This window comes from Cervus canadensis, chromosome 22 (genome assembly GCF_019320065.1).
Source record: "Cervus canadensis isolate Bull #8, Minnesota chromosome 22, ASM1932006v1, whole genome shotgun sequence".
In the NCBI taxonomy this organism is placed as follows: Eukaryota; Metazoa; Chordata; class Mammalia; order Artiodactyla; family Cervidae; genus Cervus; species Cervus canadensis.
The window spans coordinates 15335845-15359954 of NC_057407.1; the positions used below are offsets into that span (position 1 = coordinate 15335845).

Below are 24110 nucleotides of genomic sequence, written 5' to 3' on the forward strand. Positions count from 1 at the left end.
ACAGACACAAGAGAATTAAAGCCATTCTTGAGCTGGGCATTGTATCCCGGCGTCCATTCTTTCTTTGTCACTACTTAAAAATAAACATTTCAAACACAAGACATGTCCAAATTTCTCCAAGGTCCTCATTCAATTGGATTATCCAATAACTTTTATAGAAACTACTTAATGTATTTATTAGAACTGGAAGGTGAGTGGCTTGACCTAATTTCAACCTGTGTTTGGCAAAAATCTCATACTGCCTCACAGTTGGCTGAAGGCAACACTCAAATGCACTTTGCCCGGCACAATATACTTTTGTGTGTAGGACCCAGAGCATTCTGACAGGAAGCTACTCTACGTGTTTCAAATTCATTCATGTTTTAGCCTATCAAAGCCTTGTTTGGCAAAAGCAATTTGATGGCCAAGGGGCCTCAGGGGCCCCCCTCTCACCTCACCTCCCTGTTTCACATTCAGGAAGGAAGGTTTGGCCAAAGGTAAACAGAATCCCAGCCACAAAAGGTTCAAGTTTGGTTTGCCCCTGAAGTTTGAGAGGGTTCTAAACTTGAAATAAATGACATGTAACTTTTATAGGGTGCTAATACACCATAGAAATAAGCCAGACTATCAAATATCCAGGGTTTTCAGCCAGGTCCCAAAAAATTGGACCAGGGAGCCCCAAGGCAAGGCCTTATCCTTCCCGAACCATTGGAGACTTTTAAAAGCCAACACACAACAAAGAAGGCTGGTGTTTAATGGTTCTTTTCCAGAGCCTTCCATGGAGCAAGCTGGTGAAATGCCATCCCTTGCACAGATGCAGGCTGCATCCACCCTGAGGACTTAAAACCATGGTTTCAGGAAGTTTCTAGACTCCAGAGTTGATGTTTGGGTTTCTAAGTCACCCCTTCCAGCTGAACTTGGCAGAATGGGATCATCTATCACTAAAGTCAACAGAACGCCCTTCAAAACGTGTCAATGACATGTTAAGTTCCAATTCATAAAGACTTTCTACACAATTTCTGCAGTTTTACATGGAATTTATTCAGAATAAGCACGATAGTTCACATCCAAGGTAAATTACAGGCTTTTAAAATTCAGAAAACCCTCTATTCTGCCCTGATAAAAAGAGGAAACTCAATGACCAGGTAATATAAATAAAAGCCAAAACCAAAAACAGTTTTAAAAGCAAGGACTATAGAGCATAACCTATGAAAGTCACAGGTCTACACAGGGATAAACAGCATTACTCTTCAACACATAAAATTTAATATGCAAAATTTAAATATTAAAAAGCAATCAAACTTTTTAGTTTCTCATGTAAGTTCATAGAATATCATAAATATAACTAGAAGCCCTTCTACAAAACAATACTTGATGAGTCTGAAGCAGAAGTGTTTTTGTCTGTTTTACCCTATTTTTTATACATTCAATAGCAGTGTTGCTTTTTAAAAGATCAATATTATGGTCATTCCAAGCATCAACTCAGATACAGTCTGCCTGATCCTCTACTTGGGATGGTCTGTGTCCTCATGACTCCCTTTCCTTTTGTAACTTTTTTAAAATTCTAAATGTACTATCGATGTCAGAGAAGAGGGAGGGTGTCCAGGATTCTCACCTGCTGAATCTCTTATTAATTGAGCTGACCTGCTTGCAATCCATAGACACAGAATGCTACTTTATGGGTTTCCAAGTTCTTAGTTCACCTGCCACGTGACTGCTTATGGCAGACACTAACTAGTTTTATATTAACCCAGCTTTAGCAATTACACCTTAGATCACTGTCATTTCCAAGCAGAAGCATTTAAGAACTAGCAATCTACCACAACCTTCCCTTTTCCTGGGCATAATGACTTCAGAAGCATGTTTCAGATGTATCCTTCAGCCTGAGTCCCCGAGTGATTACAATGAAGCTAAAGGCCAAACCATACCACATAAGCAAGGTAGCACCTTCATTGTGTTACAACACGAGATGAGAGGCTGTTACCTCCAGTGTGACTTGGACTGTCTTGACTGATGAACTGTCACACTTCTTATCAAGTGTCTATAACACCTGCCTCCACCTCCCTACCACCAGGTCCCTCTCATTAAGAAGATGTACTTTTTATTCTTGCTCTCCCAACACTTGCAGGTCACCGATACCCTCCTTCTTGCCATATGTCTTTTCTTAATGTGTAGTTTGCACAGCTGAACGGTTCCCCAACTTCTCCTCCTCACTGGAAGTAATATTTTAGCTGTCTATGTCTATGAAACTTGTGCCTTAAAAATGATCAGATTTGAATCATGTCTCCATAACTCACTATATGACTGACAAAGGTTTCTTTATCTCTTTCGGCTTTGGGTTCTTTACCTGGAAACAGGAAATTATGTTATTTATTCCTATTAGATGTTTGTGGGTATTACATGAGATGACATAGCCTCTATATCATTTATTCTTCTTCTAGTTAATATCAGTAAAATAACACTTTCTCTTAAAATAAGGTATACTCATATGGAATCCAAAAGACAGAAAAAATTTAAATTTTTTTTAATATAAGAAAAATGACATTCTTTTTAGCTAAGATTATCCAAAATACCACCACATGGAGATAAACACTCTGAACATTTTGTTTTAATTTCTCCATCTCTCTCTTACTCTTTTACATATTACATATAATTGAGATGCTATGTATAATTTTGTAAACTGTTTTAAATATATACATATCATTAGAAAGCGCCCCTTCTTATTAGATAGCCTCTCTGAAACACAGTGTAATGGGTGAGCGGGACTGTATCCATTCCCCATTCACCTATAAGCCAACCCTTCCCTTGAGTTCTCAGAAGCTCACCTTAGATTGAGAACTTACTTCCCCTGTTTCTCTTGCAAACTCTTCACCCTCCTGCATCCATAACTGGACCTTTCCCTTCATGACTCTGTCCCAGAGACATTTTCCTCATCAAAGTGGCTTCTCAGAGAAGGACTGAGGTTTGTCTCTATAGCTCTCACCACTATTCTGATACTTTTCCAAATTTTGTCTCCTTTTACTCACTTAACATCTTTCACATACACTGAACCACTTGATGATTACTTCCATTTAGATGTCACAGTATCACTTTGAATTCAGGATGATCCATGCACACCTATCTAAACCAAATCCCTACCACCTACCCCAGCTCTCCGTACCTGCCATTCCCTAACACATTGGTGACACTTTAGTCCAGTGTCCTGAGCTTTTCTCAGTGACTCATGTTTAAGAACCACATTTGTGTCTTCCCTCTCTTTCCCCTTTGTTTTCTCTTCATCATCAAGTCTATTTTGGAAACACTTCCTGAGACCATTATCTTTTTCTATCACTACTTTTTATGCTTCCAGCTTGTATCCCTTCCCCCACCCTACATTTCTGACAAGATTGAAAATAAGTGTGTGTGTGTGCACACGTGTGTTCCCAGCCTTTGTTCCTACCCCAACCCTAAATAAGGACTTGGCTTTGCCTGATCAGCTTCTTCACCGTCAAGAGTTCTCTCTCAGCCAGGACTATGCCTGGATTTTAGAAAATAAGTAGTAGAGTGAACCAGCAAAACTGTGTGCAAAGGTACAGTACTTTGAAGGGTAGGCTATGACAATCTATATGATAAAAATTAGGAGACATGAGTGAGAGAGGAAAGAGACGTGATGAGCTTGGAGGCTGGGTACACAGAGGTTTTGTTTTGTTATAAGGGCAGAATAAGATGACTGAGAAGGAAGAGAAAAGAGGAAGGGGGAAAAGTTGCTAGGTGTTATTCCTGGGGCTTCAATGTTTTCCAAAGACACAGATTGAAGGTTAGACTTTCCTTTTGATTTTTTTCAGCTGTTTTGACTTTGTGTCTTTGGATGTGACTTTGAACTGGGTGAGCCAAGATGCCTCATGGGATTTATTCTTACAACTTGCCTCCCCACTTCCAGGAAAGTATGCCTAAACCATCAATATTTCATCAAAAGTATCACTGGTCTGGTTCCATCATCTCAAGGGGCTCCTGATTACCCACAGTTGTGGTCTTTGAACTCTGTTCCCTAGACCACCATGAGTTCCAAAAAGGCATCTGGGGGCTGATAAACAGATCAGTGGAGTGGGAGAAGGGGTGTGAATCAGCAGAGAGCTCCATCCACCATCTCACACTCAAAGGGAGTTGTTCTACTTTGTCTTCTATACAGAACTTTGCGTAAAACTTAATTTGAATTTTTTCAGTTTTAAATATTTTGAATATTTTTATATGAAATATATAAAAATAAATATTTAATATATATAAATACATAGGTATGTATTTATATATAATTAAAATATTTTAAATATGGAGAATGGTTAAAATCGTGGATTAAGAAACTAGACTGCATGAATAACACTTGCTTTACCATTTATTTAGAGTCTTGGGAAAGTATCTGAGTGTCCTCATCTGTAACATGGTATGTCTCACTAGAGTTACTTCAGGTATTAAATGAAGCAATGAAAGTAAAGCTCTTAGCATGGGGACTGGCAAATATGAAAACACACAGAGCATGCTCAACAGAAGAGCTAGCACGGCACAGTGGTTACAAACAGGACTGAGGAGCTAGCCTACCACTTACTATCTGTGTCCTTCTGGGTCAGTCATAAAAACTTTCTGAACCCAGCTTCCTTGTGATGTGGGAACTTAGCTAAATGGAGTTTGGTGAAGATTCAGTGGGTTAATGTGCATGATGCACTAAGGACAACGCCCAAGTACTTGGTGCCATAGAAGCACCAGTTCTCACTCTTACGGGGCCAACTGAAGTATTCAACCCATTTTATGTTTGCTTATTACTGAATTCAAGATTCTCTGCTTGCTGTCACTCATCTTCAGCAACAGCAGCAACACACACACACACGCACACACGCCCCTGGACTACCCTGTGGTGCTGTGCTGTGCTAAGTCGCTTCCACTGTGGCCGATTCTTGGCGACCCTGTGGACCATAGCCTGCCAGGCTGCCCTGTCCTGGGGATTCTCCAGGCAAGAACACTGGAGTGGGTTGTCGTGCCCCACAGGGGATCTTTCTGACCCAGGGATCGAGCCCACATCTCTTAAGTCTCCTGCACTGGCAGGCAGGTTCTTCAGCACTGATGCCACCTGGGAGGCCCGGACTACCCTATGGTGACCCCTCCAATTACTGAAATCGCCTCCCCTTTAAGGCTCTGCCACAGAGCGCTGCCCTCCTTCATAGGTTCAGTGATATAAATCTGGAGCTCTGAAAACAGGCAGACCTGGATCAAGTTTGGGTTCCATCAATATGACCTCTGTGACCTTAGGACAATCTAAACCCAATGCTTTGTAAACTCTGCTGCACATCTGAACCCTTTTAGAAATATTTTTAAAATCCTGATGCCATAGTCACACTACTACCAATTAAATTAAAACATCTGAGGGTAGGAGTCTGGCATTAGTATTTTATTAAAAAAGCAGGTGATTCTGAAGTGATACCAAAGTGCAACCTATACTGCGAAGCCTGGACATTACTGACCTTTCTCTCAGCCCGCAGGTCCTCCTCTATAAAATAGGGGGAGGAAACAGAAGTCACCACACAGGGTTGGCACAAGCACAAAGGGAGACAATACACCTCAAGCACCCGGCCCTCTCTGTTAGACGTCCTGCAAGTGACCAGGGCATGACAGTTACCACTGTCCCAAGGCTGGGTTGTCGGTAGCATTACTTTCACCCAAGTGGTTCGGTTATTACCTTCTGCACCCGACCTTCCACCACCTCATTAAACACCACTTCACGTTTGTGCACAACCCTTTCATGTGTGTGCTTAGTTGCTGCAACTAGATTGTAATCCTCAGAGGGCAAGGACCACGTCTCCGCTCTCTCTGGAAGGCCCTTCAGCCCCTGACATGGAACCAGTGTCCACACTCAATAAATACCTGAGGAATGAGAGGAAAGGGAGTGCAAAGATGTGATTCTGAAACACCCTCCTCTGACCCACTTAGTGCAATGATGGATGAAGTGTAAGTCCGAACTTGATACTTTCCTACCCCATAAATCAGTGGTCCCCTTGCCATCCTCACCAAACGCCCTTCAAGTTCTTGCTCTCTGTTTGCCTCAAGCACCTTCTCTTTGCTATGGAGACAAGAGGGCTCGGATACTAGGCCCCTGAATGGAGGGAACTCTATGCTCACAGCCACCTGGAAGCCATCAAGAGCACCCAGGAACCCAAGAGTTTCGAGATGGCCTGATAAAAAAGCTACCGCAGGCCTTGAGCTGGGGTAGAAGCAAGCAGCTTTTAATTCTGCACTGCATTCCACTCACTCTGCTTGGGACCTGGGAGACATGCTGTCCTTCTACCACTGCACCACCTCGTCTCCCTGGGTATCTCCTGTGTGCAAGGCACTCTGCTAGACACAACACGCTCATCCTGAGAAGCTGTCTGGTTTGGCGGGCAGCCATGAATCAAACAACTATTTAATTACAATAGTGATGAAAAAAAACTAATATAGAAAAGTACTGAGTGATGAGCAAGAGTTTAAAGCCAATCTTGTCCTAGGCTTCATGGCTGGTCTCCAAAAGCAGGTAGGTAAGTGGGAGTGGCCTGCTGAAAAGGAGGGAGAAAATATAAGCTAGGAAGCCCAGGCCGCAGGGCCCCATGGTCCTGTTCATCGGGGAACTGCTACTGGAAGAATCACAATGATTATGAGCCAATAAATGCTTTTGGAAAATCCAGCAGGAGAGCAACCTGTGTGTCTCAATTCAACACAGCGTTTGCTTATTTTGGAAGTGCATCTATTGGTAATTCACCAGACAATAATATTTCCTGGGTGGGGGGATGGAGTTTAGAGAGGCTGTTTTATTCCTAAAAGGCCATCTTTGATGAAAAAAGAGAATTCACAGCAACCTCAGAAATCTTCTATAAACATTTAACATGTTCCAGTTAAAAAAATTTCCTAAAAGGTCCTCACATAGGGCAAGATTGGAATTCTGATGCTCTATCTAGAAAGCTAAGATTACATTTTTAAATATACATTGCTTTGGTGTTACATATCTAGAATAATTAAAGGTTTCTTCAAATTAGATGACTTCTTGGTCTCACCAATTAAACAAAACAAAAATCCCTAAGTGTGTGTGTGTCAGTTCTGATTTTATTAGTTATTCTATGTGGCAGATTACAAAAAGTCTCTTATAAAATGGTTAAGTTACCAGAACTATTCAGCTGTATTTGAATAATTCATAACTCTGTACACTTTAAGAATAGTGAAGCTATCAAATGAATTTCTAGAGTCTAATGCTTAAACATCCAGTTCTGGAGAAATGGTCGGAATTTTAAAGTGAATATTAGAGCTTTAAAACAATAAAATAAGAAACCTGTTTAAGACCTTAAATCATTAACATGTGTCGACTTAAACTTACACATACATTTGTGTTGTTTAACTAAATATTTGAAAACCAGCTTCTCTCTCAGTTATCTGCCAAGAGCCCCACTGCCCGTTCTGCGTGTCTCTTCCTGACACGTGGCAACATCCAGTGCTTTTCAAGAGGCTCACTTGGCAGGAGCTGATCTTCAAATATTTTGATAAAACAATTTTTCCCATAAATTATATGTCAGCATTGATTTAGTGTCTATCTTGTGTTAATGATTTGGAATTTTTAAACAGCTTTTAAAACCATGTGTTAAAATTACACAGGCTCTTCTGCCTTCCCCCCCTCACCATCCATCCTAGTTTTCTGTTCTCACTGCATCCCGAGCGCAAGAGGATGGTCGTTTTCAGTTTGCACCAGAACACAGAGCCAATGAAATGCCCATATCCCAAATTACAGCAAACCTGGAATGTGAATTGGTCCTGGGGGAATAGCTGGGATTTGGCCCAGCTCTGCCCTGGGTACAGAGAAGGTCACGCTAAGATGAGGAGGTAAAGATAAACGCTGAAACCCTCTCTCCTCAACAGCAACTTCTGAGGCACTGATGCTGTGGGTTGAAGGATCTGTTAGAACAGGACTACTAATCTTATTTTTCCAATTACTCTTATCTTACATTTCTATCTCTACCTCCCTCTCACCTCCCCACTGCTGCCTTAGAGTGACACCTTTTGGAAAAGGTTGAAACTGAAAATCCCCAGACTGGTTTCTGCTTGGACATGGCTACCCTCAAGATTGCATTTGGGACTTGTTTGCTCCTTGTTGAAGTTTAAACTTCTCTCTGCTTAAACGTCTCACCTCTGATCCTTCAGCTGCAAACAAATAACCCCATCAAGCAAGGCCATTTGGGCTTCAGCTCTTTGATTTTGACAGCACTTTAAACTCCTCCTTTCCCCCTCCTTTCTCAAAACTTATTAACAAAATCTCACTCCATAATAAAGGATGGATGGAGAATAAATGTGTAAAATACATCCATTCTGACTGAATAGATTCTGAGTCAGAGTACGGATGGGTAACAGTTTCTCCGGAAGGCCCTTGAGTACTCCTCATTCCAGGCTGAACTTGGTTCAGGGGAACCTCCCTTAGAAAAAGGCTGTGGATCTACTTCTGTGTATGTCTGGTGTAGCTACTTTTCGAGCAACTGGGAGACATTTTTCCTTTATGTGTGCACAGTTCTGCAGCATAGGAAAGAGCCAGTCTTTTCCCTAAGAGTCTCAGGTTCTCAAGGAGCAGTGTGTGCATGCTAAGTCACTTCAGTCATGTCCAAATCTTTGTGACTCCATGGACTATAGCCCGCCAGGCTCCTCTGTCCATGGAATTTTCCAGGCAAGAGTACTGGAGTCGGTTGCCATGCCCTCCTCCAGGGGATCTTCCCAACCTAGGGATCGAACCCACATCACTTATGTCCCCTGCAGTGCCAGGCGAATTGTTAACCACTAGTGTCACCTTAGAAGCAACACAAAGAGTAGCTGAGTGTGTGGATTCTGAAACTAGGGGCTTAGGTTCCAGTCAGGATCCAGGCATGTACTGACCCTGGAAAAAGTACTTGAGCTCCATGTTCATCAGTTTCTTTCCCTGTAAAATGTGGGTGACAGTTGCACCTCCCAGAGTCCTTGTGAAGAATACCTGACTTACAATAATTACACACTTGCCACAGAGAAAGCACATTAGCACCAATAGTGACGTTAGTTTTAACACCAGCTCTTATTTTTCAGCCTATTAGAGCATGAGGAAGCAAGACAAAGGGTTGAATTTCCATGTTCTTACATTTTCAGAAAGACAACGTTTTTCATCTTCAATGGAACAGTGAAATTTTTTACTCTGAAGTCTATATCAAGCCAAATTAATTACCTACAAAATATACTAAACTCCAATCACAATTATAAAGGAACTCATGAAGATATCAGAGCAGCATGATCCCATAAAACTTCCTGTGATGATGGCAAGGCCCTAATTTGCACTTTCCAATACACATGCCATTAATTACATGTGGCTATGAAAGTGAAAGTCGCTCAGTCCTGTCCAGCTCTTTGCAACCCCATGGACTTCTCCAGGCCAGAATACTAGCGTGGGTAGCCTTTCCCTTCTCCAGGGAATCTTCCCAACCCAGAGATCGAACCCAGGTCTCCTGCATTGTAGGCAGATTCTTTACTGTCTGAGCCACCAGTGAAGCCCATATGTGGCTATAGAGCACTGGAAATATGACTGGTACAACTGAAGAACTGATTTCTTTTTGTTTTTTAGTCTTATAAAAATTTTTTAATTTAAATTTAAATATCCATATGTCTAGTGGCTACTGTATCGGAGAGAGTGAAAGCATTCAAATTTTACAACTTATTGTCAAAGTGACATGTAGGAATTATTTCAATTTTCGTGGAAAAAAAAATTTTTTTGAGCATATGAGAAAAATGTTTATTTGGTCACACCACACTACATGTGGAATTTTAGTTTTCAAACCAGGGATTGAGCCCAAATTCTCTGCATTGGAAGTACAGAGTCTTAACTACTAGATTGCCAGAGAAGTCCCCCCCAAAACTCTTAATTTCCTTAAAATTCTGCACAACTCAAGAATTAGCATTTGACCCAATGACTTCATTCTAGGAATTTTTTCTAATGATATAATAAATGTTCATCACATTGTTGTTTATAAAATAACAATAAAAATTATCATAAAATAATAAATGTTCGTCACATTGTTGTTTATAAAACTAAGAATAAAAATTATGCATATATATGTATATATATACATATATATGTCCATATATATGTATATATGTCCATATATATGTATATATATATATACACACACACAGAAACATACAGAAACACAAGTACTTATACAAACATACACATACATACCCTTACCTTCCAAAGAAATTAAATAAATTATTATGTGTCTCTGTGTGTGTATAGGTGTTACAAAGAAATTAGATAATACATTGCAGGCATCAGTTGTTGAGATGTTGGTCATAGATTAAACACTAAGTAGAAACATTTAACAGAAAAGAAAGATGTTAATGAAACCTGAGAAAAGCAGGTTAGTAAATGATAAACACAATACCACCCCAACTATATGTGTGTTTCTAAAAGAATATTCATAAGAAAAAAGACTAGAAGGAAGGGCATCAAAACATTGATGACATGATTGTTCTTGAGGTTAGATTTCAGGTAATCTATAATATTCTTCTTTGTACTTTTTGATACAACTATGAATCATTAATGTAAAAAGAATGTAAGTTTTAAAAATAGCAACCATATCTATGAAACAGAAACAGAGTCACAGACACAGAGAACAGACTTGTATTTGCTAAGGCGAGACGAAGTGGGAAAGCGAAGTACTGGGAGTTTGGGATTGGCAGATGCAAACAATTATATATAGGATGGATAAACAACAAGGTCCTTCTGTATAGCACAGAAAACTATATTCAGTATCTTGTGATAAATCATAATGGAAAAGAATATAAAAAAGGATATATATATATATTTACACACATACATATACATATAACTGAATCACTGCTATACATTAGAAATTAGCACAACATTGTAAATCAACTATACTTCTTCAATAAAATTTTTTTAATTTAAATTACATCAAAAGAAGGTCTTGGTAGAAAGTACTTCTGCTCCCATGGAAAAATTAGTTGCTGGGAGACCATCACCTCCAAAGGACAGTACTAAAGCAGGGAGGGGCCCTCTGGTGGCAGTTTCGGTGGCAACTCCTGTCAGCCAACAGGACCTTGAGACAGGCCGCACTCCCTAGCATGGTTTCTCTGCCCTTGACAGTCACTTAGATTTATGCTGATTATAATCCAGGTTCACCAGGGACTGCCTGAGTGTTAGTGACTCCACAGCTGTCATCAGCCATTCCTGGCACCTCTACCCTGCCCCACAATGTGCCTGAATGTTGCTCATTTCAACTTGCTCCCTCATAAAGTTCCTGTGGGTTTTGAAGCCCAGTTTGGTGGCTTGCTTGTTTAGCATTTTCTTACTTTTATTATTGTTATCATTGTTTTGATTCCGAACTACTCAAAATGAGTTGGGAGGCCCTACACAATCAGAAGCATTTGTCCATGTCCCTTGATCACTTCTATATTAGCAAGGTCTACCCATTCACATTCAACAAATCAGGGCAACACTTTCAAATAGACTTCTTTCCTATGATGTGAGGATCGGTTGAGGCAATTCCAAGGAGGAAAAATGAAAAAAGGATGTATCTTTTATTCTGAGTCCTCCTACTGGCGTAGCTCTACAGGAGATACCTGTTGATGATGGCAGATTTCAATCAGGCCAAATCAGGCCTGACCCCAAGCCCTTTTCGGTCCCCTCAGAATCCCGGCATCACAGTTCTATCTGCCTTGAGCAACAGGCAGTGTCCTCCCTGCATGCCACCTTAGGCTATAAATACACAGAGTCAAATGCATCCCTGAATGGGTCTACTGGGGCATCTCCACAAACACACAGTAGATGGCCAATGGAGAATTGTGGGTGGGATGCAGACAGGAAGAAAAGAAGCTACACTGCAGAGAGGTAATCATTACCTCTGATTAAAATAATGAGGTATCCTAAATCCCATTTGATCTTCACTTATTCCCAAAGAAGCATATCACTGAACTGATGGAAAACTCCAACTCAAAAGAGTAAGGGACTTACCCAAGAATTGCAGATGGCTTACTCTTTACCCGGATTTGAGTCTGATTGTTGAATACAAACGTAATGGGATAATTGTTGGAGGGAACTACATATACTGATAGATCTGGGAGGACACTCTGGGCCATGAGCTCCTCAACAGCAAGGGAAGACCATAGCTCATTCTCCTCAGTATGCCCAGTCCTGAACATAACATCTAACATAAAACCAGTAGCCACAAATTATGGATAAACACAAATTAGTGAATAAACCTTGGATCCCTCTTAATTCATTAGAGTAGAATATTCACTATGTGCTTTGATTCCAACACATTTCCAAATTATTCAAGATATTTTTGTATTATGTTTCTATGATGGTATAACAAATGATCACAAACTTGGCAGCTCACAGCTCTGTAGGCTGGAAGTCCAAGCAGAAATCACAGTTACAAGGTTCTCCTACCAGAGTCTCACAAGGTTCAAATCAAGATACTGTCATGGTGAATTCTCATCTGGAGCACAGGATCATCTTTTAAGCTCATGTGGCTGAAGTAGAATTCAGTTCCCTGCAGATATATATAGATCTGAGGTCCCCATGCCCTTAAAACTCCTAGCTTCTATAGAACAACTTGATTACTTGCCACATGGCTCCCTCAAAACTTTACAGCCACAGTTGTAATGCCGATGAGAGTCTGTCCCATAATCACATGAGTGACATCGCCTCCTACCCACAGTCCTAGGGATTATACAGGGTATGTTCTTCAGAGAGAGGAAACCTGGAGATCATCTCACAATTCTGCCAATAATCGCTTTCTTTACATTATTGATCCTAGAAGAAAATGGACATGAAAACAAAATACTTTCCACTGTTTAGTTTCCCTTGTTTAAAGATACAAAACAGCATCTCAAAATGTGCACACCAAACATAGTGGAATTTCATTAACTTGATAAAAAGCACTTAACTGAAAAAGCTATAGCTACAACAAAAGACTGAATGCTTTCTAAGATCAGAAGCAAGGCAAGGATATCTGCTTTCCCCCCTCTTATTCAGCATAATTTGTGAAATTCCAGATGCTGCAATAAGGCAAGAAATGAATAAAAAACACAAAACTTCCATAGGAAGTTTTAAAACCACCCCTATTTACAGATGACATAACTGTTTATGTAGAAATCTACAAAAACCACCTAGAACTAATAAATGTGTTTAGCAAGGTTGAAAGATACAAGATTAACACATGAAGTCGATTGCATTTCTATAAACTAACAATGAACATGTGGAAGCCAAAATCAAAACCTAAAGGTCATTTACAATCACTCCAAAAAAATGAAATATTTAGGTAGAAACTTAAAACATGGATGTGATCTGGACATTGAAACTTCTCAAAATTCTGATATAAGAAATCAAAGATTTAAATACATGGAGAGCCATGGATGAAAAGACTGAAGATAGTAAACATGTCAATATTTCTCAGATTGATCTATGGGTTTAATGTAATTTCTATCTAAATCTCAGCAAGTTTTTCATAGATATAGACAGTTATTATAAAATTTATATGGAAAAGGACAAGTCCAGTAATAGCTAAAACAATTCTGACAAAGGAGAATAAAATGGAAGGAATCACTCTACCTAATATTAGGGCCCACAGTATAGTCACAATAACCAAGAGAATGTATTGTTGGCAGAGAGATAGCCACACAGATCAGTAGAACAGAATAGAGAACAGAGAAATAGATATACTGCAACAATATTATATCTAAAAGATAACTGTTCAAGTGATGGTTGACAAAAGAGCAAAAACGATTCAATGGATTAAAGATAGCCTTTTCAACAAACAGTGCTGAGCAACTGGATATCCATAGATTGAAAAAAAGAAAACATTGACCTACATGTTATGTCTTGTACAAAAACAAAGTGAATCATGATCTTAAATATAAGACATAAAACTATAAGCCTTATAGAAAAACAATTGGGAAAAAAAGTCTTCTGAATCTAAGGCTAAGCAATGAGTTCTAAGAATTGACACCAAAATCATATATCATAAAGGTAAAGATTAGCAAACCAGACCTCATCAAAACTGAAAAAAAATAATTGTTCTGTGAAAGAACTTGTTCAGTGGATAACAAGACAAACTATCGACTGGGAGAAAATATTTGCAAACCACATATCTGACAAACAACCAGTATGAGACTATATAAAGAACTCTCAAAAATCGACAAGTAAAATTCCTAAAACAATTAGAAAATAGACATAACGCATGAGCTGACACTGTGGTGAAGAGGACATACACATAGCAAATAAGCACATGGAAAAATGTTCCATATCTTTAGCCACTGGTGAACCACAAACTAAAACCACAATGAAACATCACTATACACCTATCTCAATGACTATAATAATAAGCAGTGGCAATACCAAATGCTGGTGAGGATACAGAAAAACTGGATCCCTGATACAATGCTGACTCAGAATATAAAACAATGCAACCAGTCTGGAAAACAACTTGGCAGTTTCTTGACCCAGTAACTATACTCTTTCTATCTTTTATCTCAAAGAAATGAAAACTTAGGTTCACACAAAAACCTGTACTATGAATATCCATAATAGCTTTATTCACAACAGCACCAAACTAGAAACAACCTGTAGGTCCTTCAACTGGTGAATGGTTAAATAATTTAAGGGGCATCCACTCTGCAATGAAGAAGAACAAAGTACTGATATATCCAACAACTTGGAGGCACCACCAGTGAATAAAATTGAAAAATGCTAGTCCCTAAAGATCATATCCTATACAATTTAATGTATATAATGTCCTTAAAAGGAGAAAATTATAGAAATGGAGAACAGATTCTTGGTTGCCAGGGGTAAGAGGTGGAAATGGGGGAGGAATCGAGTACAGTTATGAAGGGCAACGTGAAGGGTCCAATGGTTGCTGGGACTGTTCTCTACCTGGACTGTATTACTGTCAAGATCCTGATTGTGATACTATCCTACAGTTTTGCAAGATGTAACCACTGGGGGAAACTGGCAAAGGATACACAAAATCTCTCTCCATTATTTCTTAAAACTGCAGATGAAGCTGCAATTGTCTAAAAATAAAAGATTTAAGTTCTTTAAAAAAAAAAATAAAGAACATGCCATGTCTGATAGGCATTCAACTCCACAGGAAATAGTCAGCCAGGGCAAATGCTGGGGGAGAAGGGAGATGCTCAAATAAGGTCTATGAGGCCACTTCCATCTGCTTAAGGAAGACTCCTCTCCAAAATGTTTCAGCTAAGAGGATTTCAGCAGAGAATTTTCATGCTGTAAATGACTTCCATTCCCAAGGACAACTACAAATCCAGGTAAAACCATCAGCATTTATATCAATGGCTTGACACCTACTCACTAAGTACATAAAATCACCTTCCTTGAGTCAAGCGATAGAAACGTCATAGTCATAATCCCCATTTTATAAAACAATCACATCTACATACAATAAAACATTTTTAAGTGCCATGTTTAACAATAGCTACCAAAGCATCATAAGCTAATTCGTAAAGGTCACTGGCAGATACTGGTTTCCTTACAATTATAATCCAGGTAAGGAAAAAAAAATTTTTTTAAATCATAGTAAAGTTTCATTATCCTCAAACTAAATACATCCTCCAGATCACTGGCTTGGTTAGCTCCTCAGTGGGAGGAAAGCAAAACCCAGACATGAAGTGCCAGAAGGAAATCTTCCGCTTCAATTTCTCCTTTATTTAAAACTTTTTATGGAGGCTTTATGTTGACCCTGTGGCTTCAGGAGAAGGAAATCCTCCCAAATGCGTCCCCAGGGCACAGCATCCCCCACAGCAATTTGGCTCACTCCTCTCAGAGAGATTACTGCTACACGGAGAAAAACAATTCTTAATTGGTTAACTTTGGGGATATCGCTTCATAAAAAGAAGACTCGGAACAAAGACGCCCACCCAGTCAGTTCTCCAGACATACAGAGTGACTGACGATGAGTATGAGACACGACATAAGCAAGGCTGACAGACTGAACCTCACTGCAATTTCAAGCTGAATAGAGTCTATCTGCTTTCCTTCCATCTCCAAACAGAATAATACCCACCCGATCACAACAGATCTGCTCAACGCTGCCTCTGTTCCCATCTCAGCAGTCAGCAGTAAGCGGTTCAACATCCTTCTCACACTCCGGGGAATAAGATTTGACTTTCTGGCCATCCAGCTGAACTAAGGAGAATGGGGTTATGACACTGAGCTCCCTGGACCATTTACTCTGCTTCTCACCTGGCTCTGCCCCATGGACCATCCCTGACCCGCTGCCAAGGACCATGTATTGATCCCTAAGAGAGTCAGGTGGAGAGTTGGTGGGTGACAAGGGTCAAATCCAGTCCACTTCTATAAAAACAACCAAAGTACAAGTCCTGCTGAGCATAATTTTCAGACTTAAAAACAGTAACTTTTGTTTTTCCTAATTACCCTGATGCATGGCAGCATTCACTGTGGTCTGAGCAGAGATAAAACTGCTCAAATCTTAAAATGTGACACTCTGTTCTTCAAAACCCCACAATTGTGATGAAAAGTTGTGTTAGATGGTACAATTTATACTCACATATTAAACATCAGACTTTACCAAATACTTGTATCATGCTTTGGAGGCAGATGTTTATGTACCCCACAAAGGATATTTTCTACAACTGATGTCTTTGATGTTTTTAAAATAAGTGATTTTCTTTCCTAGTAGTTCTTTTCAGGTCAAAAAATTTTCAGTAACAATATTAGATTATAGTCTAGTCCCATATAAAGTGATTAAACACAAGCCTGAATCAAACACAGCCCTGCTATTAAACAGTCTCAAGACAAATGTTCCTGAGAACACTGGATTCCTCTCAGGCAGGCCTGATTATTCGCTCAAGGATCTGACTGCTTCAGCTGCAATTCTCTTCTCTTTTACAACTTCTCAAATATACAAACTACTTCGTTAAAAAATATTTCCCCTTTCTTTTCTTCAAGAATTAATACTGGTATAGCTCACTGTAAGAAAATCATGGTATCTGAACTTCGAGAGGAGAAACACTTTAAATAACTGGGTATTTAAAATAACTAGCAAGTATACATACATGGAAATGAATACCCCATTTTGATGGGTCACATTCAGTAACCTGAGAGGCGCCTCTATCTGGGCAATAGTTCCTTTTGGACAAAAAACAATTAGGCTGTGTAATGTTGTGCTGAATCCCTTCAGATAAATGTGCGCACACAGCCGGGCCACTCTCGTGCTGGCTCTGAGGCCAGGGCTGTCAGGCCCACTTCTCTGGTTAATGTCAGTAGCACTATGTATAAAAGGTGACTCCAGTGTGTACAAATGTTGATCTTTAGAGAAGTCATGCCTAGACTCACACACACATCCACTCTTTCGTCCAATGGGTCAACGACAGGAACAGAGGGCGACCCCACAGGGGTCTTGCCAAGAGCAGAGTCTCACTTGTCAGCTTACGCTGCCCCCAGAGACTGCCCTGCCTGAGATTAATCCATAATCCTGTTTTGTGTTTAAAAAATTCAGGTTCTAAAAGCCTGACCTGTGAGACAGTTTCTGAGGCGACAGGGAAATGTTCTAATACATGATAACAAATTAAGTGCCTGTGTGAGTAAGCACCAAAAAGAAAGAAACTGTGTGGACCGGATGGCACAAAATGTTTGCCCTTGTCCCAAATCATCTTTTTAAGGTTCCAAAATAGATACTAAAAACATATTTTAATGGTGAGTCTACCTGTAGGTTTAAGAAAAAACAAAGTTGAAGCCATCTACATACTACACAAGTTGAAGCTAACAACTTGCTGCACATGTTAAGCAAAATAAAGATGCCCTGTGATTGAAAACACAGCCGACGTTCTCAAGAAATATAATATTTGCTGATGTGACTTCCAAAGTAAATCTCATCTGAATACCAAACAGTAAGAAAAGTCTCATCTCAGCTCTAAACAATCCCACTTTTATTACATGGGAAATGTTTCTTCCTTCACCAACCTCATTCCACCACTTTTGCTACAAAGTTAATGTCCAGAAAGCTTCCTTTTACAACGTTAGCAGACCTGACCCAAGAAAAGCAGGAACTCCCAATGCTGTAGAAACCATCACTAGCATGTTCTCAACTGGATAGTTCTAAAAACTCTTACTCACTCTACAGTGAAGACTGAAAACGTATGAGGCTACACAGCTCTAAACAAGACAGCCACATGAACTTCTTGGCACTCATGACTATCAAGGTGTGGACAGAGACAGCTGGCCTGCTGGCATCCTCTGTTTTGATTCAGCGAGAGACAAAAGCATGACAGATAAAATCGTACAAATTCCAGTTTCAATTTGTGACTCAGTCTGTATTTACAGTCATTCCCATTCAAATGTTACCTACAATGTTTGGCAACATGGATGACCTCTTCAAAGGCAAAGGTGAGCATGTGAAGAACATTTTCTACCCACATGAAACCCTTATAATATAACAAAAGCAGCTCGTTTCCAAACATGAAAACAAGAGACAAGCTTGTTGCTCCCATTTTGGTGTTGAATGTGTGTGTGTGTGTGTGTGTGCGTGCGCGCGCACACGCACAGACAGCATCCTTCTTGCCCACTCCTACCAGAATGTCTGCAGAAAAACCAGTGGCTGAAGTGGCTGCTATGTCACCTGTAGGGGAGGGAAGAAGCAAACAAGGGGGCTTTGCTTGCTGGCTTTATTAATGAGCTAATAGCTTTTCTGTGAGAAAAATGGTTCAGAAATATGAGGGAGGTGGGTGGAGAAAAAGTACAGGACTCACAGTCAAGAAAGATCCAGATTCAAATCCTGGCCACTTGCTCTTGTCTTTGACTCGACCTGTGATTTTTCAACTGAATATGTGATTATATGCCCTACCACATAGGGTGGTTGTGGGGATTATGTGAGGTTGCAAGGTAAATGACCAGCACAGCATCAAACATGTAGTGAGTGCTCAAGATACTGCCATGACCTGCATTATCACTATTGCTTAAATGTTCAACTGGCGAAAATGGATCAGAATTCCGTGCCTCTGATATCACTTTCAGTATAATGGGAGAGACCATCAGTATAAAACAGGAGGAAACACGAATGCCAAGGCTAGGTAGATGACTGCTCAAATCCCTTCTCTGTCACTTACCAGCTGTGTGACCTTGAGTAAGCCCCTTACACTCTCTGGGCTTCTGTATTTGTAGACTGGAGATAATGAAACACTTCATACAGGGTTGGAGTGAGGCCTAGAGATTAAAATGTCCATGAAACACTCAACTCTGTGCCTTGTCCTTAGTAAGCACTTGATAGACGGTAAGTATCGTTTACTAAAATCGATAATAAGCAGAAAAGAATTCAATCTCTGCCATGAGAAGAGACACAAAGTGGAATGATAGAAGCATACACAAGGAGGAAATGATACATTCAGAAAAGCAAGACAAGGGGAGAGGAAGGTCCTCAGAAGTGATAGCATTTAAACAAAGTCTTAAAACCGGGTCGCAAACCAACACGCTGGCAGGGTGAAGCAGTTATTATCAAGCAGCAATGCTGGTCAAGCAGGGAAAATGCTCCCTAGCAGCCACTAATTCTACCAAGCAAAAATGCAGGTTCCATGGAGCAAGATGCTCTTATCAAAAGTAGCAAACTATCTGAGGTCTGTTTATTGCATGATGTCTGCTCATTGCATGTGTGCTGTGTGCGAAGGTGCTTTGGTCGCATCTGACACTTTTGCAACTCTATAGACTGTAGCCCGCCAGGCTCCTCTGTCCATGGGATTCTCCAGGCAAGAATACTGGAGTGGGATTCTGTGCCCTCTTCCAAGGGATCTTCCTGACCCAGGGATCAAACCCAGTTCTCCTACATTGGCAGACAGGTTCTTTGCTACTAGCGCCACCTGGGAAGCTGTTTTCTCATTATATCTGATGTTTTCAAATGATGCTTCAATTGAACAAAAAAAGAGAAAAAAACCTGAGTATTGTGGGCCACATATGGATTACTGGCTACCAGTTTTGACCTCTTACTTTTAAAGAAGGGGTAGAATTTTATCAAGCAGTTGTGGTAGGGAAAACATTCTAGCAAGGAAACAGTCAGGGGAAGGCAGGAGAGACAGGAAAGGCCAGGGAGTGTTTGGAGAGCAGAATACTGCTCTGGGATTAGAAGGGAGAGGATGAGGAACAGAAGAGTCAGGGAACAGCAGGCAGCTGGAGAAAGTTTTCAGGGAGAGACATGGGCTGGAATGACAGGGTAGGTCTGGACATGCTGGCATGGAGAAGGAAGGACCTTGAAATGCCAGAAGAACAGCAAGTCTACAAGGTTACTCTCTTCCCCTCTTTGGGCCTCAGTTTTCCCTTTTTGTAAAGTGAGTTCCTGAATTAGATGACCTCTTAGCCCGCTTCTAGGCCTTTCTGCACCATTCAGGAGCACTGCTGCCATTTCCTTTCCAAGGGACACCTCGTCCTGTGCTCTAGGCTGTGTGGGGGATGTCAGTCTAGCTCACTGGCAGAAGGAAAAATAGTCAAGGTCTGTCCCATGGACCACCTTTACTAGCCATAAATGACAAGCTGACCTGAGCAGTGCAGAGGGCACCAGGGACCTTAGGCATAGACTTTATCCCTAGATGAAGTGCCATTCAAATAATAGCATAACCAGCTTCACTAAATACCTGGTTTGGGGCCAGACTCCAGTCAATTTACTAAACAGAATTAACTCATTGAATAAGGCAGGCCCTAGTATTATTTCCATGTCACAGAGCAGGCACAGAACAGTTAAACGGGCCCACAGTCAAAGAGCTAGACATTGTAGGGCCAGCACCTGGACCAGGTAGTTAGTCTGATGCAGAACCCTCAAGTGCAGTCATTCCACCAAACTGCCTCCCTTCTAGAGCTTTTAAAATCTGTATTTTGGTTCTGTGTGCCTTTAACAATTGTGCCAAAATTATGTGGTGAGGTAATCCAGCTGGAAATGTTCCCTGGCTATAAGTGCATCAAGAAAGGCTAAGGCCTAGGGTCTCCTTCCTTGCTCTAGATGGTGGCCCAGGTTTGAGTCCTAGGGAGTCTTATACTCCTCTCAACATAGAGGAGAGATAAAAGGAGTTTGCTGCCAAAAACTTGGACTCTTGGTACAAGCAGTCAAACTGTCAGGATAAATTTGAATGAGTGGAGAGCTGCTGGATTAAGAGACTTTGATTCTACTTCAAGCAGCTAAAGGGATGACATTTCATAGATGACAGGGGCCTGCGTCCCACCACAAATAGCTTCCCAGAATGAGGAGACCAAAACCCCAGGACCAAATACTAAGGGAAAGGGTTCAGAAGACATGGGAAGGAGTGTGTTAGCAGCTACATTTGGCATGGGCCCTGAGCATCTCAGGGCAGCCACTTGGATCAAAGGCCAGAGACTTTGCCTTAAGAATGATGATAAATAAACCCTGGGACAATTATGTAGATGGAAAAATATACTGAGAAGATTTCATATGTTTGAGGAATTTCAATCACCTGGTTATGGAAAGCTTTCTCTTATGTACATGTACACTAAGTATCCTGATAGTTTTCCTTTAAGTACTATTATTTTTAGATTGAATCAATGGCTAGTCTATCAGACACTATAAAACTGTTTTATTAAAATGTTAACGTATATATTTGTTCTATCTCCATTTGAAATGAAAGATAAACCAAATATTCTAAGGATTTTCCTAAGCTCTACATTAATACCCAATAACTAGTTAACACTAAGGATCAATACTAATTAATAACTATATGGCATTTACCCTGGGCCAGGCACTGATCTAAGCTGCATGAGTGTGAGTAATTGTTTATAATTCTGTTTATTTCTTAGGACAGTTATATTCCCATTTTGGAGATGGGAAAATGGAGCCACCCAGAGGCTAATATGCCCTTAGTAACACAGCTAGTAAGTAGAAGAATTGGTATCTGAACCCTGGCTGTCAGGCTCCAGAGTCTGTGACAACATCTAGAGTAGTTTGCTTCCTAGGGCCTGTCAGGTGGGTTGAAGGTAGAACATTTAGTATGTTTTAAGCTCTCTATAAATTAATTCATTAATTCAATAAAATTACACCTCGCACTATGCCAGGAATGAAGGATTCAGTCCCTGCATTCATGGTATTGATGGTTCAGCAAGGAACTTCCTTTGAATTTCCTCCCCTCCCCTCCCTTACTGATGTAACTCTCTCTACCCCAAGGAAGTTACCATGGGAACAGACTTCATTTTAATACTTCATTCAAAAACTCACATGTACACACCCTGGTGATTAGGTTAATCTAATACACAGCTTACTGGGTCTAAGGAAAGCTAAATTTGCAAATTTAGAAAAGCAAATCACAAGTATTTATCTCATATCCCAAAGACAGCAGGACAGAGCTCAATTAAAAATAAAAACCAAACTGCCAAGACATGTGGCATGAAAATCTAGAAGGCTTGAGAGAGAACATTTGCCACTATTGAGAGATTTCTTTCGCGTTCATAGCTCGTGAGCTGAGTGTGGTTCATAAACATCCTGGGGTTGAAGGCATGTCTAAATGTAATATTCTTATAAGGGAAAGAGCACTGACTTCATCACAAAGCAGGCCCTGCTGATGGCAGACTAAGACTGGAATGTGCCGATAATTATCTTTAAGGCCAGTCAACAACTCTATGTCTCCTATAATATCACGTTTAAAATCAAGCCAAGACATTCCAGTCTGAATCAAGGTTTATTTATGAAAGGATTTAACACTTTTAGATCCCATATTTCTTGGAGGACCACCAATTTCCAAACCCAAATATCCAATTTCTTCAATTTCACAGAGTATGAATGAGATTTCAGGTTCCCATATGGTGGAGGGAAAATTTTAAGGCACTAAAATTCCTTTTCTTCAACGAGGTGAATTTCTTTGCTAACGCCACCACAAAATAAAACACCACCAGGGACTGAAGGTAGAAAATACCATGTCATAATGCTACATTCATGTAGATGTGACCAAATTTTCAGGTAATTCTAGCTGAATGGTCTCCCTTGTTCCCCTGAAACTTGAAAGGTCAAAGGAGCAATTTGATTGTGGGTGCTCTTTATAGACCACAGACAGGAGGAAGAATGGGCCTTCTACCAGCAAGGTCACAGGATTTAAAGGGATATGCAGATATCCAAAGAAAGCAACAGAGTCCAAATGGACTCCTGTATGTTGGAATGATCTGGAAGATTACATAAGGTCCTTCATTGGTGGTATCAGGGACGGATCAGATATCCTTTTTCAAGAACTGGTGTGAACTAGTTTAAACTAGACCAGGGCTGGCATAGTGTGTGGTGGGTAGTGAAAAGTTATAGTGTCTACTGGAGAGAAGAGAGAAAAGTAGTCCCAGAGGAGTTAGCCCAGAGCCCCATACTGCAGGCCTGCAAAGCTATTTGATAATTGCCCATGCTAGTAAGAAAGATAACGATAACCATCAGGGCAGCCAGCAGATAGAAAAATATTCTTTTTCTCTAGTAGGAAACACAGTATTAGTCATTTGATGACATGAAATAATTTTAGTCATGTAATGACTGAAAATAATCTAGGAATTAAGCAAGAAAGAAATGAAAGATATTTAAGATGAAGCATGATCAAATGTCTTCTCTTTATTATTACATAAGCATTATTAATTACCTATTAATTTATAATTGTCATATTGCAATTTCATATTAACAAATATCAGTGGCTATTAATATGTATGTATGAATGCAATAATCCCCTTCCAATGGGTCTTAAATTGTTTCCAAGTTTTCAAATTATATAAATAACTGTAGAGAAATGATCTCTGAACATTTTCCTTCATTCAAGATCCAATTATTACTTAGGGTAAGTTCCTGGAAAGGCACTTGCTGGGTCAAAGGACATGCATATTTTTAAGGTTCGGAATAAACACCAGCAAATTTGCCTCCTGAGAGATGATACAAATCCAGAATGAGGAGCATATCTTTTTTTTTGTTTGTTTCTCTGTATTTTCTGATGATGTTTTCTGTAACTTACACTTTGCTTAAACATTGCTTGTGTAACTGCTATATTTAAAATGAATAACCAAAAAAAAAATAAATAAATAAAATGAATAACCAACAAGAACCTACTCTACAGCACAGGGAACTCTGCTC

General features: G+C 40.1%; 1 protein-coding gene across 1 annotated transcript in view; it reads right to left on the reverse strand.

Moving 5' to 3' along the window:
* ERC2 (ELKS/RAB6-interacting/CAST family member 2) overlaps nt 1–24110 on the reverse strand; it is a 999532-nt gene that overhangs the window by 402879 nt on the left and 572543 nt on the right. The gene's annotated exons all lie outside the window — the stretch shown is intronic.